Genomic DNA, 17,740 nt, shown 5'->3' with positions numbered 1-17,740 from the left:
GTAATTTTTTTGGGTGATTTGCAGGGACTTTCATGTTAAGCACTTCCTATAGAAGCTTTTCAAGTTTAGATAGCGCTTGTACAGCATTTCATAGCGCTAAATAAGATGAACACCAATCACTCTAAAAATGATTGTAGGACATAACGTTTCTCTTAAAATTCCTTTATTATAGTGAATTTTAATTGAAGGAAGCTATTTGTAAAGTTCTACGTTTGAAAAAACTTTGAGAATTATTATAAGGGAATGCTTCCCACCAAGTTATTATTTTTTACTAAACAATAAAAAGACCACTGTAATAATAATGCTATATTTTTGTTTATTCTCTCTTAGATACAATGCATTTAAACTTGTTATAAAAACTGATTTTGAAGAGATTTTCCTCTGCTGACATATTTCACACTGAAGGAAGAAGGCTAGCGGGGTAATATTATAGCGGAAGTATTGGAAGGAACGTTTCTATACAGGAAAGTTTGCTGGCAGAACGTAGTTAAGCCGGCGGGATAAGGTAATTGATTTCAGAGCGAGTTGAAGGGCTGAACTATGGGGGAACTCGCTCAGTACTACAAACACAAACTCTATTCAACTTGGCACAAACATTTAATTAAAAAGAACTGTGAGAGGAACACGGCCCTGGCTTGCCTATCTGCCCGGGCATTCCTTCCTCAACAACAACAACAACAACACATCACACGCAGTGCCAACCTCCATCACTGACTGCACCTCAGCTCCATGTTGTTTAATTTCCATGTCTTTTACCTTATTCACCTCTTTAAAATTCTGTTAGTAATTTAAATCACAAAAATTAATTAAATTCAATCAATTACAGAAATAAATGCAAACGTTTTTGACAGTTGAAATCGCCGTAATCTGATTCGCTATAATTTCTGACAGATTAAAATAAAAATAATAATTAAATTACGCCTTTTTCGCTGATAATTTCTTTTTACTTTTTCTTGCTCTCAAACCTATTTGGCTGCGCTGCCTTGGAGAACAGAAATTATCATGTGTTTCAGTATTAATAATTCTCATACTCCTACTAAGAGAAAGTATTGTAATCGTGTCACATTTCGAATTGTTTTCTAATCTCCGGAACTCACCTCACTCAGTTGTTTTTAATGTACAAACTGTGTGTGCTTGCGTGTGTAATAATAATAAATAAAATCCTCTTCTCATTTACTAAATCGCGAATCCATCATCCATCTTCTGATCATTATTTGCTAAATTCCAATATAATTGTTTGATTGTAGGATGAGCAGATGGCAAATCGCCAGAGCTTTTTTCGAAGAATTCAAATAAAAAAAACTGTAATACTGTTTCGAAATCCATTTTTGATTAACAGATTCGTAAAAATTGGAATTCCATAAATGCATTTAATGTTACACTTCATATTACACGAACCGTTGAACTCTGTAACTTGTGCTGAAAGACGTACATTTGAGATTCTAAAGGCCAATGTATTAAATCGATAATAAGTCTATAAGAGAAGTTTATTTGGCAACTCGAATGGCTTTATAAGAATTTTTTGAAACATCTACATAGAGGAATTATTTTAATTTCGGTGCAGTCATTTTCAGGAAGCATTTGCAAACATGATTCTCGTTTTTTGTAAATCCTCTTTCCTTTTTACCACTTGGAAATCCACTAGGCTTTTAATATTACAGGATATTAATTGTTACAAAAAGGAAGCTTAACCAAGTATTAAAATAGTTTAAATAACCGTATTAATACTCAAGATTTTATAGTATTATCCAAAGGCCAAATCAGTTGTACATGAAAGCTTAAAATTAGGTTACCAAACTCTCATTTTCACAAAATATCCAGTCCTGTATTTTCCTCTGGTAGTATTAGCCTCAAGAGACTCATATTCCTTGCAGGAAATAGGTCACAGGATCCTTCTCCACTCTAGAAAAGTCTTATAGTAAATTTGTTTTCCCCATTAGTGAACTCCGTTCATTTAATTAAGTTGCTTTGGAGATATTTATTACCCCTTATAAATCCTAATTGAACTGAATGTTAATTCTTTTAAAATAGATAATAAGAATAAATCTTTATTGGCTTTGGAAACGTTGTAATGCTGTATTGATCAACCTTTTTTAGAACACATATCCATGAATTTCAAAGTTAGAAATGTTACCAAATTTTTCACCAATAACCGATAAAATATATAAATAAAAGTTACTGGTTATCATAGCTTCCTCTTACATTAATTTCACTTACATAAAGTCTTTTTAGTGGAAAAAAGTTTCTATTTTGTGTTTGTCTTCTTGTAAAACTAGTGACCAGTCTCTCTTTAAATTTACTTTAATAGATGGAATTTACCTGAAGAGCCTCAAAAAAGCATTCTTTCTTCATTCTTGTAATATTTGCAAACATTTTTAGAAACTTTTGTATTGATTTTTTTTTTTTTTAATATGAATTCGGCAGTAGTCTAATGCAACAGTTCTTAATCTCCTTTGCATTTTGAACACAAACACTTTTTATTTGAACTTTCATTTGAAACTTCGATTAAGGGCACTTCTGTGAAAGAGATGTGCTTGCCTCTAAAGTGCCATTTCAGTGTATTATTTGGTTCTATTATCTGTATCACATTAACAAAAATTAAATTTGGAATAAACACCAAAGTTGAATAAAATTCGGTTTGCTTGAACTGGCGCCACATAGTACCCATTGCTACTACATACTACATATAGATCTATTGATTTTATTTCAAACATTTTTACAAAACACTTTAGTCGAATTAAAATTTAGATTTTAAGAAAGGCAAGAAGTGAGGCTCGGCAATAAGGCGCAGTTTTTTATTTTCTACTTAAAATACCTACATACTCGTATAAAGCACATATTTTGGAGAACCAAAATTTTGAGATTAAAAATGTGCGACTTCCTAGTTTTGAGGCGGCTATTTCGTGTTTTCAGTAATCGTCTAGAATAGACTGTTGCCAGACTATCGTTTAAATTTGAACCAAACGAAAATTATGCTTGTTACTTTGGTGTAAAACGTTTTTAAAAAAAGAACAATGATTTCAGTAGGGTTCTGGGAGGGAGCCTTGCTCCCTTCAATATAAAATGTTACTATATTGAACATTTCTCTATTATTGAAGCCAACAATCTTTCTAATCAAATTTAATATTCATGAAAATATAATTACGTGAATGCGTTTAGGGAAATTCTTGTGAAGGTTTGCATAAGATTTTTTCTGTGATTTAAAATTTTGATTACATCACAAGGGTTTCTAAAGATTAGCTTAGAGTCTATTTGATCTTTGTAGATTAATTTCAGCCTGGTCTGAAGATTAACATCGTTACCATTTGATTGCTCAGTAGGATTGGCTTAAGATCCATGGAATTTCACGTAATTCATTTTGTTTCACGATTTTTGTATAAAATTTTAAATGAAATGAAACAATTTAGAGGCACTTTAATCTCAATTTCTGACTGTTAGGTTTCAAATAACTTGATATATCCTGCTCATACCCTTTCCGTTTATATTTTCAAAAAATCTTATCAGGAGAGAAATCTCTACTGTATAGATCTTCATTTTTTTTTTAAATTTATTTATTTTTATTGATTATGCAAGCTTATATCGGTGAATTGATCAAATATCTTTGCAGCTTCCTTGCAGATCTGATGAAAGCGTTGTTAACTTTTTAATACATTAAAGATCTGTTTGTCATGCTGTTTCATAGCACGTGACTACCATTGTTAAATATATAAGATTTATTTATAATATGATTCGAAAAATGTAACGATAAATAAAATAAATTACAACTGCAAAACTCGGGCAGAACTGCAAGAGCGAAGTAGGACGTGATGATCAGTAGAGGACTCGAGCAGGGGAAAATTCATGTAAATTCAGTATGGGTTTGTAGTACTCCGGTTCTACTCCGGATGGTACTGTTTAGTAAGGCGCACTGAAAGTGTCAGAGACGTGCCCAGCATCCTCTCTAAGTTGGCGCACATATCATATCTTCTTTCCACTCTGTCTATCTGTCTGGCACAACTTTGCACACGCCATATATTGTTTTAACAGCCGTATCTGATATTCCGCTGATAACTATCCTACACACACACTCTCTTACCAAATGCCCAAGTTTTCTAACAAAAATAATTCCTGATTTCTTCGGCTCTTTTGTTGTTTATATTTAAGTTTTCTTTAACATTTATCTCAAAGAGCCAAGAATAGTCATCCCTAACAAGCTTCTATTGTACAGCTATTTGCTCCACTTCCATAACTCTCTTGAAAATAACTCGAATAGTTTTTACCTTCTCTCATTCCTCAAAATCGTACAAATATAAACGGAATATTTCAAAATCAAAAGGGCGCAGAAAGGTATTCCGTTTAGTCGTTTTGTAATAGTCGTTTTTGTTACTACAACCGAATTATAATTTTACTTAAGTAAGTTTTTTTAGTTTTTCTAAATTTTGGCTAAAATGACTCCAACGAATTTCTTTAAACTTCGTACACTATTTACTCATCTAAATACTTATCACTTTTTTTTCAGGGAGAAATGGTTTTTCAACGGTCGCAGGCTACCGCAAATTTTTAAGTACTCATTCCAAGTGTCTTTCAATACAAGAAACACAATTTCACCGCCTATAGAATATCGAGTAATACTAAAAACATTGTAAATTTGAAGAAAATCTCAATCCTGGATGAGTGAACATCGACTATTTTTAATGGCTATACCGAGTTTCTTGAAAGTTCAATTGGTAATTATACGATTGATTGATTCAATCATTTATTTATTTAATTTTATTTTTAAGGGACGTCCATTGTAATTTACTGGAGAACTGGCATTTTAATCAAGTATATGCAGATATGACTGCCATTTATAATCTATTATAGGGCATTACAAATTCATGTTCTACATTTGAACGTTAATCTACACAACCTCTCTCCGCTCGTTTACTTGGGTGAAACGAAATGTTAGAAATAAATCTATCATATTCAATTGTAATAACTGACAGGTAATAGATTTGAACAGGATTAGTGCATTGGACTTCCACGCGGAGATTCCACTTTCCAGACCCTTCCCTCCTTTAGATTTTCTCTTCTAGGAGTCTCTTAGCCCCAGTACACACTTCTGGTTTGCACGCGAAGTACGGAACGCCAAACAACTTAAAGACAAAATGTTTATTTGCTTGGTAGAGAACTGCAGTTTCTTAAATAATACACAAATAAATTCATTTTGAGAGAAAATAATGGCTACTTTTACATGCTTACTCGCGTTTGGGTTAAGTAATACCTAACTTAATATATATATATATTTTTTTTATAAAAAAACCCTCAACAGAGTTGCTGAAAAAGTCACTTCCCTAATATAAGAGAATGTGCAATGCTCCAATTTTAAAAATAAAAATTGAGCTCTAGTTCATTTTAACTTATTTGCGCATTGCCCGCTTTAGAATATCTAGTGTAAGTTTAATACCTCTTTATTCAAAACTAATTAGATTAATTTATAAATTGATTAAAGAATTTAATTGATTTGAATTCTTAGGAAATTGGAGTCCTGGATAAAAGGAACAAGGGAAGTAAAATAGGTTAAACTTGAATAGAATAGTAAATAGGCAATAGACGGCGGTGAATTGGTAGTCATCTCTAAATCCTGGGTCACAAAAGGAAGTGGAATGCCGGCCGGGACTATAAATGTTTTGTGTCGCAGCACAAGAATGGGGCCACTGGAACCAAACTTCGGTGCAGTTCGACACTGGCCACACTAGTAGCCTCGCTCTTGCTCAGCTTCTATGTATGTATAGTCAAGCTGGCGAGCCCCTGAATAGTCATCTCTAACTAGCTTCTATTGTACGGCTATTTGCTCCACTTCCATTACTCTCTTGAACAGGGTGCCTGGGGGCCGCATATCTGTCGCTATACTATAATCTAAATGGATGTCGGCGGTGAATGGCTAATTTTATATAGAGCCCTAAAATTAATGTGGGTGCAGCACGCCAGACCAGTAGGGCACATACAGTAGGAGTATAGTGGGCACACGTTGGAAGGTTCTAAATACACATAGCGCCTATGTGAACCACGGACATTACACACATCAGTAATTGCTTGTTTACAATTCGTTATTACCTCTTAGTTATTACAGCGCTGTGATGAATTGTAAACTAGATTCCTAACATTGCCTTATATTCTAGTGATACGCACATATTCACATCATCTAAATTATTTAAGATATTCCAAGGTTATACTTTCCGAGGTCTCATACACTGCCCTGTGTAAGGACCATTTTACACTCCATTCTCGCAAAAACAGATTCAAAGATTTTTTTCTAATAACTACCGCTCACAGCTTAGCAGCAAATCACCTAACGCTCTTGACTAAGTCTGGTGTTTCAGGATTTGATGTTGGAGTTTTCTCTTTCTCTTTATTCTCGTTGGAAAAAGTATTATAATCAAACCAGATTTTCGAAATTGAGCTTTTAGCGGACATGTTTTGGACTCCCTTGAATGTCCAAATCATGTGTTAAGCAGATAGCGTTGTGTAAGTGTGGATGTGAAAAGAATATCTAAGCAATGAAGAGTCCTATAAAGCTCACACTATGTTGATATTCCATTACGATTTACTACATTCACTATATTTACTAATTGACTTCCTTTAGTAAATTGTGGGTTAAAATCCGTTAAAAGATTGAGAATAGATTCTTTAAACTTTTTAACTTGAAATTCTTTTAATTTCTGCTTCCATAAATTTCATAAAAACCCTTTATAATGGATACAATGAAATTTTAAAAATGTAAGACTTATTTGACTCTATTCTGAACATCTTATCTATGCTTAGTCGCGAATTTCTCAGATTTTCCTTGAATGATTTTGATTTAAATTCGGAATACGTCTCTGTGTTGTATGTAGAGGTACTTGTTTGGAGCCTAGAAGACTGCCTTTAGGTTTTATTTTCCATGATGCCGATAATTGCTCTCTTCCCAGTGGCGGGCAGAAGTAATCGCAAAATTTGTTTAGCGCCTATTGACCGAATTATCGAATTGGAAACTCCAGTAAAAGATGAAGTCCACTTTCTAAACTAATTCATCAAACCCACCACCTTAGTGTTGGATATAGTTTCTAACGAGTGAATACTGTTCAGACATTTGTTTCCACCCTGCAGGGCTAGTTAAAAAAATAAAAATAAAAATAGGAGTATGGAGAGCTCTAGAAGTTCTAGTAGAAACTTGTCGCGGGGTCCTCATGTGAGAATCGCATGTTCATTTGCATGGTTATGTTGATTGGGATAAGATCATTGGGTTGGTTTTTGCAGTTATGAGTTGCTGTAATTAGTTGAGATACTTCAGAGCAATGGATAAGAATACAGCCGCAAGAGAGTGAAATAACGAGGGGAAGTTAGATACTGAAAGAAATGGGCACACATATTGTAGGTAGGACAAGAAGTTTCTAAAGTAGAGTATTTTCGTGTAGGACGGCCCGAGATAAGGTTAGATTCTATTGTAATGCAAATTATATTTCCAAGACACCTGCATCATAACCATGAAACTAAGTGTATCCAGCCTTCAGACTGTCTGTTACCTAATACAGAATAGTCTCTCTCAGAGTTCCTTCTTGTAACTGTCATCTTTCTTTTTCTGCTTTCTTTCTACCAGCATTTTCAAGAATATGTTATGATATGAATACAAATTTTATACATTTTACCTAAAGACCTGTTTTTCATAATTGCTTTAAGAGCATTATACCATTTACGAATTGCCAAAATCTCTTTAATAGAAAATTTCTGAAGATATAGCATGAAGTATTCCCTGAATGCAATTTCTTAAATAGCCTAGAACTTTTTTAACTCTTGTTTGTGCTTCGAACATCGATCACATGTCGAGCACGGAGTAGGCTCATACCTGACAATCTTTACCTCTTTTTCGGAGGCCTTAAATAAAATCAAGGACAGTAATGGCTTTCGGAGCCAAGTACCCCCAAAACTCCGGTATGAGTACTCACGACACTCCCTCTTATATTGGCGACTTGCATAGAGATTACATTATTGTTTATCTCCTACTTTTATTTGAAATATTTTTCCAGTAAAAAAGTAAAAATTACCATTTCAGAAGTGCTGTGAATTGTGGAGGCGATGATGACAGTAATGTATTGCTTGCTGTAAAGCGCTTGTGCCAAATTTGTGATATTTACTTTCCATATGTTCATATACACAAAATATATTTACTTTTCTGGATTAGCTTATAGACTTTATGAATGAGAAAACAAAATATTTATTTTTGATAGGTTATTGCTAAAATTTGGAAAAACCCAGGGTAATTGACTTTATTAAATTTATTATTTTATTTTTTCTTGATTTTTTCGAAGTTGTATTGTCACTTAAATTCTTCGTTCACTATCAAGGAACAGTATTTGGAAACGTTTAAAACGTGATTTTTCATTTATAAATTTCTCAGAAAAGAAACTCCTTTTCTCCCCATCTCTCCATTCTTATCCAAAGACACCTTATCACACAAAGTTTTGTTGATTTGAAATTTCACATTGTATGCAATTTGCATTCCTTTGCTTGTTGTGCCATTAATAGAGAAGAGAATCAGTACATTTATTTGATTATTGCTATATAATGAATGAAAAGTGAAAACAAAATAAAAAAGAAGTTGAAATCAAAACACCTTTTCTATTTATAAGCGCTGCAATATCAGTGCTGTAGTGAAAGCTTTGTGAAGCCATTTAGTTAAGTCATGCGTAAGATCAAAGCCTTCACTTCTCCACAGAGATCCTTCAAGGAAGTAGTAATGTGAACCATCAATGAATACTCTTTATGTTTTTTTTTTCATCAGTTTTTTTCCAGGTATACGCATAATACTATCAATGAAAATGTTTCTCACCATAATTTTCTTTTTCTGCATTTTATTGAAACATAAAACGTGCTAATTATTGAAAATTAATTATAAGTAGTATTAGCGATCTCTAATTAGTATTTTTTTCTTATTCTTAATTAAAGGAAAAGGAAGGCGGAAAAAAGTAAATTATAGATGGAACAAAAATCAAGGAATTTAATTCAATTAATTATGGAATGAATAAAAAATATTCTTTTTTTTGCAATTTACTTGTAATTCACAATCTACATAAAGAATAAAATGTAATCAATATCATACGATAGAAGAAGACTTCATGACTGGATCAGCTTGAGGAGAGAAGCTGCCTGCCCTCCGGCAACACTTTCGCTGGAGTTTCTTACACTACTGGAGCTGGTCACGAGGCCAACAACGTTTCAATCGTCGTGGAGGACGATCTGGAATCGTTTTGGAGGCAAGATGAATGAAATATTCTAGCATGGAGTTCCAAAAAATTGTATTAACTCATTTTTTTTTTCCTTTTTTGCAAAAAACACTTCTTTTTTTTTTAATTTAAGGCGATTCATCAGTTGAAGTCATTGGCGCTAGGAGTCAGTCCTTCGTCAGTGCAGTGTCTGCCTTCTGATAGTGTTTTCTTGGAAGAGAAAATGTAAAGGCAGGATTCGAAATCCAGAATCTTCGCGAGAGAATCCAATGCGCTAACCATACACGAACATCATTTGTTATTATTATTAGTGCTGAGAAATAGTAGAATTATTCTTGTAATTTCTGAAGTTAAAATAAGTGTATTAATCTTCTTTAAAATTTATAAAAGAAAAAATTAGAAAAGAAATCTATGTTGTACAAATTTTTTAAAGAAGAAAAAAAAAACTTTTAAGAGAAATTATTCACAAAACAAAAAGAGAGATGCAGTTGTAAAAACATCCCGTGAGAATGAAGCTTTTCAATAATTGAAAAGTTTCGCAAGTCATAAATAAGTAAAGGAGATGGAAAGAAGATCTCCGAGTGACAGACATCTCTTTGGTCAAATAGATTTCCCTGCGGAGCTGGACCTATTATTTTTTTCCATTTTTAGCCTACATATGTACCTAGTGACCAAACAAACTTAATAGCAAACAGATATGTTTTCTACAAAACAAATACCCCAAATGATTACAAAATTATTGCAAAACTTTTGGTTCAAATTAATGTTGAGAACTTGGCTCGGAAATTATTTTGTTTTTACTAATTATCGGCATTGAGTTTTTGGAGATTTTGAGATATACGTAATTGTCTCAATCTGAATAAGAAACTTCTTTAACGGAACACCGACTTTTTGAAACCCAATCATTCAGTTCTATTTTATTAATTTTTCTCAAAACCTAAACTTTAAAAGCGTACACCACATAAATATGTTATATTGAGAGTGTATACAATGTGGCCCATATTACAGGATCGTCCTCAGTTGCTTTTCCTTCATGTATGCCCTCTAAGTTGGGTAAGAAGTGTCACTTGTGTGACGTATTGACATGTCAATACTGCTCCTCCTCCCTTCTGATTTTTAAATATTTGTGAGGCCTAACGCTGCTAATTTACCCTAAATTCTGTTCAAAGTGAGTTTAAACGTGATATTAAAATTGTGAGAATTTCTTCGAAAAATCTTCTTTTATTTTCTCTGTACATGTTAGGAGTGTAATTTTTGTTAGTTTTATTTTTTATTTTAGGCAAATTTGTTTCGCAAGTGGTGGGTGATAGGAGGGGTAGGCCTCCCTCTAGGCTTTTTTTTAATGAAAATACCATTTGCAAAGGTTTTGAAATTTTAGTGGGCTGCACCATTGGTGAATTCTAAAGAGAACTCCACTCTTCACTTAACATGAAAATGATTTCTTAGTTCCTCTGAATAATGTTTACAATATGTTTCTGGAATGGTTTTCTGGACAAATAATTTTTTTTTTTTCTCATACCTGTCGCTTTATTCTGAAGAAAAGTTTTGGATTCCACAGATGCGAGGCCTAGTTTTATATCTATTTTAAGTAAAAAAAGAATACGGTACTTCCTAAATGAGTTAAAAGAGTTTATTTGTTTTGTAATGAGTAAATAATTTTGTACAATGAATAATTGTGGAAACTTCAAATGCAACGCTTGATACTTGATATTCTTTTCAAGTTCTCAGCGCCGGACTGAAACTATTTTTGCCTTAGGCAAACTCCTTTTTTGGAGCCCTAAGCTTAGCGAAGAAACTTTTCAGAAATTCTAAATTTCTACTATTATATATTAATAATAAATAAAACAAGATTAAATTAGATTTGCACCCTTAGTGGCCCTTTTGCCTAGCACCGCACCAAATAGACGTTGATTGTAAGAAATTACCCGTCAGTAGGAGTTATTTTCATCTATCGTTTTTGTTATATTATCTTCTTGTTTCAACGTAGTAAGTATCAATACTTCCTCAGGTATCACCCATGGCTATCTACAGAAGAACCAATTGAAGTTACAAAAGTGTAATGTACATTGTATGGGTTGTAACGCCAAAAAAGAGACACCTGAAGACACAATCTTCAGCAAATAATAATGAAAAATAGAACTGAATTTTATCAATACATTATTACAATTTCTTTATTAAATTTAATTACTGAATTACTTTCTTTTAATACCGCTCTAAATGAACAATAAAAACAAGCGGACGTTTTAATTTATAAACATTTTACATATTAATTTTTTTAAAGAGAATAATTTCATTAATTCAATTAACTCGGCAATTAGTAGGTTTTTAATTCAATTTTGTCTGCAGGCTACATGCCCAGGCTTGCTCTAAAGTATCGTTTCAGGGTTTATACAACTTGTATAATGTTAGTAAGCATGAATTTTATAATTGAAAATTCCAATTTGAAGAACATTCTTTATGTTAGATTCTTTAAAATTGTAATAAGAAAAAGTCGCGAGACCTTGTTTTTCACCAGATTTTTTAGAAAGAATTTATCTTTTTAGTTTGCGATGATTGTACTTTTATCTTCATTTTTTAAGGTCTTCTTATAAAGTGACAAAGTTATATAACAACAATTTATTTTAAAAAAGTTTTAGATAACTAATTCCAAATCTTATCAACAACTTGTTATTGTCTCTCCTCCATACACGACTCTGCGAAGTGTACGTGCGTGGTTTTAAAAGATGTGTATAAGGGGAAGTGTGCAATCTAGGGACACTCACATTACACTTGTTTGTTTGTGCAGGCGATGGGCGGCGAGTGCCAATGATGTCCTCCTGCTCAACTCTCTGACACTGCCAATGGAGACGGTTTGTTGACTATTGGTGAGTAAAACTTTACTTTTAGATTTATTATTTTTTAATCACCTTAAATTTTGGTGGGTATATTTAATTTTTTTTAAAATAAAATTTTAAGTGATTCAACCATATAGTTTTTATATTCTTTACATTGAATTTTTCGGACTGGTGACTTAATTTGCGCTAAATAAAAAAAATTGAGAATTTTCAAAAAAGTTTTTAGTTTATAAAAACTCTAGATTGTTCTCTAGGAGCAAGTTGGTTACCGGTGGATTTGTTTATTGAATATTTCTTGCTTTTTGTTGGAAGTAGAGTTATTTATTTATTTAAGTTATGGATTTGATGTTAGTTAGGTGTTTGTATTTGTGATTTGTAGTAAGTTACAGCATCCATTTGGTTATACACAAAGAGGTGGTGGCGAATTTGTTTACTGGTTATAAGGGTGCACTTAAACGTGATCCCCAGTGTTAGCTACTTTTTCTTTGTTATAAAATGTTAGTAGTAAAGATGTGCTTCGCTCCTCTATCAGGCACCTAATGTGGCGTTGATCGTTGAGCTTTTCTTGAGTATAGTAGGCGAATAGTTTAAATTACAAAGAAATGGTGGTGGGAAGTAGCTATTCCTTGCCGAAGTGCCTCTTTGCATGACCATAATGACAGGCAGTGATAACGAAAAAGTATGTTAGCAGGGACTAGTTTAGTCAGGTAGGTTCAGTTTTTTTTATATAACCAAGTGGTTTGCTACCTCAAATCGATTGGAAAGGCCTCTTAGGTGATTCAAGTTCTCTTATTAGATCTTGAGATCAAGCACTCAGTGTAGTATCGAAGATTTGGCGGCTGTAACGGAGTACACTTCTCCATTTACGGCCCTTGGAACTTTTGGATGCAGAGGTAGTTAGCGCCATGCAACTTGCAATTCCATCCCACTGGCCTCTTACTTGTTAAGGACCTCCTACAAAACCGCCGGTAGCTGGCCCTGTCTTGATCGTGACAGGAATAGACCGAGAGCCCATGTTGGCTTATAATGAGGCCTTTTGCCCCTTCATAATCACGATGGTCTCAGTAAATATCCAATGGATCCACAGCAATCTCATCTATTCTGTCAGATTGCGTTGCAATCGCTGTTTTGATACGTGAGACCTCCAGACTTGGAAACCAAATGAGATAATATGTAGAAATGGTCATGCTGATTAACTTGTTCTAATGCATTCTGTGGAAAATTTTTGTATTAATTATAACTATAAGTTACCGCTTAGGATATCTTCTCCGCTCGGAGTGTGAATTTGCGCAAGTGCATGCATGTTTAAGTATAGTTTGTGCTATCAGTGTACAAAAGCTAGTGCAATAATAATAATAATAATAAAAAGGGAAGGGATTAGCTATGAGGTTAGCATACTGGACTCCCACGCGGAGGTCCCGGGTTCGAATCCAGCAGCTGACCCTTAGATTTTCTCTTCCTAGGAGCTTCTTACAGCTCACTGTCCGGTGATGGACAGTGTTGACTGTAACGAGAGAACACTTTCCGGAGGCCGGCAGTGCACTGAAAAAAGCTCCGGGCGCCAATAACCTAAGATGTTGACGCGCCTTAAATCATAAAAAAATAAAAAAAATAATAATAAACGTTGAAAAAGTTCTCAATGTACGCGCTTTTTATTACATTTTATTTAAACTAGTGAAATCTCTATTTTCCTTAATTTCTTATGCTACATTCATTTATAACTTTAATGCTCGTATGTATATGTGTATTATTTTGATAACTGTAAATAGAATCCCTTAATTTTCAGTTTAATTTTCAACGCTTCTAACCGTTCGGCAATCTGAAGCTTCCTTTATCTTCGAATTCACCAAGACTTTGCTCCAAAGTAATATATTATTTGCCAAGAGTAAGCCCGCATCATAGTGCGTTTTAAGTATCAACTTTATAAAAAAGATTAGTGTTCCACGCAAGATAAATATATACAATCAATTTAAATTAATTTTTACCAAATTATTTGTTGCTTTTCCCAAGTTGATTTCATTATGACAGGTTAAGATAAAGAATAATGGGATATCCTTTCTTTAAACGGCAGACAGTAGTCAACGGAACTTGTGATACACGTATAGAGTGTTATTACCTTCTCTGAAGTAATTTGTTTTTTTATGTTTAATTACGGTGTGGATGATGGTGAATCGCCAAAAAATATTTCTTAAAATGCGATATATTTTATTCATAAATTCACAAAATATTTATTCGCATAAAAACGTAACATCTCAGTAGATCGGAGTTATTTTTCAATTTAAATGGCTTACTATACGTACAATATATACATGAGAATTGCATGTTAAAGGTCGTAGAAAAGCGCTATACATCACAGATAACTGTGCAAAATTTACTTGAATAAAAAGTACTGTATTTTTCCGCTCCTATTTCTCTAAACGGTTTACCCATTTATTTATCACCCCTTAAAGCTTAAAGAATGACAGGGTAGGTAATTTCTTTTATTTCCATCATAACTTTATCGAGAGAAAAATTGCTGAATTGAAAAAACCAAAAGACGAAAAAGTGCTTTCAAGTATGTTGCTTAAAAGTTCAAGGTAGATCAAGTAATTTCAATGTTTCAAGACTTTTCACAGACAGCAGCAAAAATTAGGAATTTGTAATTAAGTATTCAATTCATATCTCCTTAACAAAAACTTACAGTTTAAAAAGTTAAGTATAAGGGTTGATTAAACGCCAAAAGGTACACAAATCAGCTAGTACCCAACATTTCATTCAAGCTTAGTTGATATAATTTAAGTAATTTTGCTGCATTAACTTTTCCTTCACATTTTTTAGAATTTATTAGATGTCACAGACCCTTATGCTGGCCAGTTCGTTCATAATATTATTTGGTTATACTTATGATAAAATGTATATTATATCTTCGTTTTTAAATAGGTACTTTATTTTAACTCTATTCCAAATAATTATTATTCTTCTGATTTATCTTTAATATGCCCTTTATTCTGAAGTTGTCACATCTTATACATGCATGTTAAAGTAGAAAAAGACAAAGTTAGAGTCGGCTACTGTTTAAATTTGAATCACGGAGGATTTAAAACAATATTTCAGACTTGAATTCGTCTAACCGAAATATTCGTGAGCACAAATAACACACAGTTAATAACAAGTAGATTATTCAACAATTATTCATTTCTCAATTGTAATTTAATTTTACTTACAGTAAAATACTGGAATAATTATCTGTCCTAAAAGTATGCAATACTTATTTATTTTATATTACATAACATATATATAACATTGTGAGAAGAACAGCTACATTGAGAGTGTGATTGAAGAAAACTATATTATTTTCTATAAAGCCAGATAATTATTACCTATTATTATAAACGTTTGACTACTACATAAAGTAACAATTACTTTAATGGAAGAATGAACTTAAACAGACGATTTTTATTAAAAATAAAATAATCGAAATCATTGATGTATGTTGGTGCAGCATTTTTTTAAAAAAGTTTTTAAATTTTGTAGCCTCGTAATTTTTTTTATTTTTTATAACGTTTTCTTTTTAACCTGTAATTAATAGTTTGATTATTATAGATTAATAGATATTACAGTCAATCTACAGTGCTACTTGAACAAATTTTTTGTAGATGAAAATGGCCAGCATAAGGTTCTGTGACATCTAATAAATTCTAAAAAATGTGAAGGAAAAGTTAATGCAGCAAAATTACTTAAATTATATCAACTAAGCTTGAATGAAATGTTGGGTACTTGCTGATTTGTGTACCTTTTGGCGTTTAATCAACCCTTATACTTAACTTTTTAAACTGTAAGTTTTTGTTAAGGAGATTTTTGTACCTTTTGGATAGATTTTCATTTTTGTCTATTTTGCTAAGTTACATATCTGCTTTACTGTTTTTTTTAAATTTGGAATAAGCAATTCTAACATTATAACCTGATAAGGTGTTAAGTAGGAACCGTAACTACCACTGGAGAGATCTTTTTAAAGAATGATTATAGTTGCGGTCCCCAAACCATCCTCAATAACAATTTTTTTGAGAAAGCCTTTTTATATAAAATAGGAAGGTATTTGTACGTAAAAAGCAAATTTAAACTGCGATTTCAGACCTTCCTTTTAAGAGGAGTAAGAAAAATAAACGGGCGATTACAGTACTTCTCCCTAAAAGGCAAAGAGGCAAAGATTTTGAATCGAACGACAATTCATTAATGTAAATAGGTTCACCCATTGATAATTTTAACGATTTCAGTACTTCCTCTTAGTAGGTGTAAGAGCATGATGGCACTTCACAACCATGTAGAGGAGCTTTAATCACTTCTTCGTGCTAAATTTTATCAAAATCGGACAAAGCGTTATAGAAATATTGGTAATAATAGTTTTAGAAACGGCCTTACTTGGGTGGGGACACTCTCCCCTCCATATGAGGCGTAGCGACGAGACTTTTAAAGTGCAAATCTGTACAAAATTTCGATTCGAATGACACTTCATTCATGAAAATCAGTTCACTTGTCGATAATTTGAAACGATTGCTATACTTCCCCTTAACTAGTGTAAGAGCAGATCGCCGCTTTAATGTTACGTAGGGGAGCCCTAACTCTATCATCCTACCAAATTTTATCAAAATCGGGCTAAGATTTACAGAGTAATTAGTAATAATAATTTTGAAGGGGGCCTTACATAAAGGGGGCTAACTCCTCTCTAATTCGGTGTACAGCGTCGAGACCCCCAAAAGGCACATCTACATAAAATTCCGAATCGAATGTCACCTCATTCATGAAAATCGGTTCTCGCGTTTAGGCGCTACGTAGTTTACAAAAAAGGTAACAACAACAACAACAACAACAACAACAAGAAGAAGAAGAAGAAGAAGAACAACAACAATTTCTGAAAATGCCGTTTTTGCTCATTTTCGGCAACTTTTTTCTCAAAATCTATTAGGTCTGGGGGGTTGCAAAAAAATTACAGTTATAAAGGAGGGTTTGCCCTATATTTTAAAGAAAATTTGGGAATTTTATCTTTTATAGAAAAAGAGAAAAAAATTGTCAAAGTTGGGTGTTTTTTAACGTTACGCTTTTTCGTGCACTTTTTGACGATCAATCCTTATACAACTGTCCTACCGGACAGTTTTAATTTAATGAAAAAGTTCATTTAATGTTTATCTCATTTCATTTAGGTATATATATTTCCCGTTTAAAAAAATAAAATCTACTCGGGAAACTGTCACAATGAAATTGTTTTCGTTATTTATTTACTTCATACTTGGTGCTTTTACCTAATATTTTCACGGTGGAAATTAAGAAAATTAAACGTTAGTTATGTATATTTATAAGTTAGTTATATGCGCTTAATATTGACAAATTTCAAGAAATCAGCTGGTACTTTGGAGAAAAACCTAAAGCTTTGACAATTGCTTTCAGAAAATTTGCATTATTTTAAATCAATTTTATTTTACGGAGTACAATTATTACCATCTTTAAAAAAATAAAATCCATTAATTATTATTAATCAAAAATTTACTATAAAATTATCATTAAGAGTTGACTCTTAATATTCTCAGAAGGCATTTTACATTGAAGCTCATGGCCTGGAAACTCTCTAAAATTAATTTTCCAAGGAAACTTTTTCAGTAGTAGCTGAATAGATAGTCAGTTTTCGTGGTAGTTGGCAGGCAGTGACTAATA

General features: G+C 32.7%; 1 protein-coding gene across 3 annotated transcripts in view; it reads left to right on the top strand.

Annotated features, from left to right (window-relative positions):
• Positions 1-17,740, top strand: part of LOC141453824 (acetylcholinesterase-like) — a 114,574-nt gene that overhangs the window by 67,002 nt on the left and 29,832 nt on the right. For 2 of the 3 annotated variants that reach the window (XM_074127472.1, XM_074127474.1), the window contains one exon: positions 12,007-12,085. The gene's annotated coding sequence lies outside the window, so the exon portion shown is untranslated. Of the gene's footprint in view, positions 1-4,498; positions 4,707-12,006; positions 12,086-17,740 lie in introns of all 3 variants that reach the window. The other variant, XM_074127473.1, reaches the window with a different exon arrangement.

Source organism: Rhodnius prolixus, unplaced genomic scaffold (assembly GCF_049639745.1).
Source record: "Rhodnius prolixus isolate KJV_2025 unplaced genomic scaffold, Rpr scaffold_3, whole genome shotgun sequence".
NCBI classification, from domain to species: domain Eukaryota; kingdom Metazoa; phylum Arthropoda; class Insecta; order Hemiptera; family Reduviidae; genus Rhodnius; species Rhodnius prolixus.
This window is presented reverse-complemented; position numbering and strand designations above follow the sequence as displayed.